Below are 3,291 nucleotides of genomic sequence, written 5' to 3' on the forward strand. Positions count from 1 at the left end.
ACACACATAGTCCTTACAAATCCCACACATCCCATACATCACACACAAAGGTACATCTTCATCATGGCCACAATTCACTAAATACTGTAAAAGAGAAAAACCAAGCCCAGTCCCTGTAGTTGTTTAGTGCCCTTTGAAGTTCCAGACTTTAAGGGAGCCCAAGAGCTTCCTGCTCAAGCAGTTGTCATCTCCACAAACAGCACAACTTCTAATCCACATCATTCTCCACACCTTGCCTGAGGCCAGGCAACTCTGTACCAGCAGAAGCAAACAGGATCATTAAGCTTTGGTGGAAAGCAACAGTTCAGTAGGGTCACTGCAGAAGGGGGCTATGCATCCAGGCCCATGGCAGGTCTTTCTGATATGCTGAATCCCAGGCCTGGAGAAGGTGTCCCTGGGCCTGGTCCCGAGCATGTTTTCCTTGTTATCAGCTTACCCAGAGCCCAAGGCTGCTTTCACTCTCAGGCAGAGAAGGCAATGGTTTCTGGAATAATCTACCAGACACAGGAAAGCACTTCTTGCAGAAAACTATCTCCCCACCAGCATGGAGACAATCCTGGTGTTGATCTCATTTACTAACTTCTAAGGGGCAGAGTACAAAAACACCCGCTCAAATGCTGAAACCATCAGGTGAAACAGTTTGCTGTTATAAGAAACAAATGCTTTGGAGTCAGTAAATCTGGGTTTCAGTTCTAACTCTTACTCACTATGTGGCCGCGGCTAACTCTCCAAGCTATAGTACTCTCCTCTGCAAAATGGCAATAACTTCTTTTCAGGGAAAATCACAAAATGCCCTACAGGATGTAAACTCCAAAGCTGATGTTAGAAATTCTCATGAGGAGACTAATGAGGAAACAGAGGAGCTCATCGATTGGGCTCTGAGTACCTCAAGGGCAAAGCCTGTGTTGTATAGATCTTGTTATCCCCTGTGCCTAGCACTGAGGCCGGTCCCGAATATTTTGAAACAGTTTGAAAGAACGAATGAAAAATTAGTGACTCCATGAGTTAAATGGCTTGTTCAAGGTCCCAGAGCCGCTTGTGGTGGGACTGGAACCCAGATCCCCTGACGCCTGAGTCCAAGGCTCTCTGTTCTGGACACAGCAAACACTTAGGTCTGTTAAAAGTTCAGTAATGTCACATTAGCCACAGCATGGGCTCCATTTGAATGAGCTCTACTATTTCCAGGGAAAGATCTAATATGGGCCAGGCAATGCCTAAGAGGCTTTCACAAACTTTCGTGTTAAACATTCCAACTCGACAGTGGGAACAAATAGAAACCACAAATACAAATAATGCCCAAATGCCCCAAACTAACTCATCTATTTTCTGGCTTGAACTGTACAGGCCACGGATTGAGACAATGGGCCTGCAGAGATGCGGAGACAAGACATGTATCTTGTTTCAGGCTTGCTTTCAGCATTACCACTTACCTACTGACCAAGTGCCCGAGAGATCACTACCCCTCTCTGATTCTCAGTTTTTCCATCTGCAAAACAAGAAGACAATCTCAGTTAATCCCTTGAGACCAAAGGACCAAAATGCATCGCAGTTTTTATACCTAATATTAGTTACCAACTACTTATGATCCCATGTAACTGGGGCTGGAAGGCAGTTATTTCAAAAACGAAGTGCGATAATTAATAGTTACGTGACATGCATGGTGCTGATGGTGCCCAGCTCTGGGTAAAGAAAATTCAGACTACCAATCATTTTTACACGTATTTTTATTTTTCATAGATGTCAAAATGCAAAAGACCATTAAATATCAGGAGAAATAGAGCAAAGAAAAATGCCACTGCATCAATATACTCACTTCCAACATTTTTCAAAAATTTTTTCTTCTGTACACAGAGTTTGCCATTTTGCAGAGCAGGGACTATGAAGATGCACTATACTGAAAAGTACCATGCAGATCATGATTCCCCCTCCCTGACCCCAGTGTTATACTATGACTGTTACCCATATTACTAATTCATTTTTATTTCCATGCCTTTGTCACTTCCCCTAAGACTTTTCAGGCCTGTAGTCAGGTCTCTGGAACACACTGTGCACACCTGAGCCCAGTAGACTGAGAAGCATGTGACTTCAGGAACCTTTGACTAGTTTTTCCACAGTCAGGGTTCAGTTACCTTATCTGAAAAATAAAGGAACCAGAATGGCCAATCTGAGAGATCACTTTTAATTTAAAAAGGTAAGGCTAAGATAAAAGGAAGGAAATTCATATATTTGAGTCCCTACTATGTGACAGCTATTGAGCCGATAATACCTACAGATATTATTTCATGATCCTCATAACCATCCTGGGAGATTTTACAGGCGAGACAAATGCAACTTGGTGAGTTTCAGTGATCCATCCAAGGCCCGCTGCAGTCATTTTGGTACCACTTCCAAAATTTTTGTCATACTGCTGTCTTATCTCTGCTATCATTAATGTTTTTTCCAAATCAATTCACATTTTTTTTGCTTAATTTTATTTTTAATGATTTTTTTTTTTAAGTTTCTGCAGCCTTTTATTTCTGCCCCTTTTCTCTATGGTCCAATGAAAGGCAATCTTTCAACCAAGATGGATTCTATAATTGCAAAATATTTGTTAACAATTTAAAGAAATTTTTAATCACGACTATTCTATGTAAAACTATCTAGGAACTCGTAGGTTTGAGGTGCTGTTCATATATATATATTCATACACATATATATGTGTGTGTGTATATATATATATATATATATACATACACTCATTAAAATAAATAACTTTTGAAATTTAAAATGCTCATCCCCTGTACTACTCTGCTCCCAGTGGTACCCCTATTTTCTCTTGGAAAGATTGGTCTAAATTCCCTCACTGCCAGATCTTAGAACCTAAATTTGTCATATTTCAAAGCTGATACAGCAAAATTACCTAACACTTATCGTATGCCAAGAACGCTGCCTGAGGTCACACAGCTAATAACTGAAGGAATTGACACTTGGGCTCCATTTGCCTACTTCTGACCCTGTCCTCTGTGAGTATATTGTTTCCCCTCTGGCCCTCATCAGACCCAAAATTTGCAATTCTGTGGCAGCAGGCCACCAATTAAGTTCTGTTTCCCAATCAAGGCAGTGTCATTCTGTTCTGTTAGGTCACTAGCTTTTCCATAAAGTGACTAGATTGTATCAATGCATATTTAAGTTCCCAAAAGGGCACTTTAGTAAGGAGCTGCATAATTGCTAAAAACTGGGTGAAGTGAAAATGATTCTTTATTCAAAGATCCAAGATAGTAACCAAGGAAATAGAAAGGACTGATAACATAA

General features: G+C 40.7%; 1 protein-coding gene across 7 annotated transcripts in view; it reads right to left on the minus strand.

Annotated features, from left to right (window-relative positions):
* The window catches only part of TENM4 (teneurin transmembrane protein 4), a 691,021-nt gene that overhangs the window by 547,880 nt on the left and 139,850 nt on the right, over positions 1–3,291 (minus strand). For all 7 annotated transcript variants that reach the window (XM_025042569.1, XM_015600544.2, XM_015600547.2 and 4 more), the window contains exon 2: positions 1,431–1,486. The gene's annotated coding sequence lies outside the window, so the exon portion shown is untranslated. The remainder of the gene's footprint in view (positions 1–1,430; positions 1,487–3,291) is intronic.

This window comes from Pteropus alecto, unplaced genomic scaffold (assembly GCF_000325575.1).
Source record: "Pteropus alecto unplaced genomic scaffold, ASM32557v1 scaffold7, whole genome shotgun sequence".
NCBI classification, from domain to species: Eukaryota; Metazoa; Chordata; class Mammalia; order Chiroptera; family Pteropodidae; genus Pteropus; species Pteropus alecto.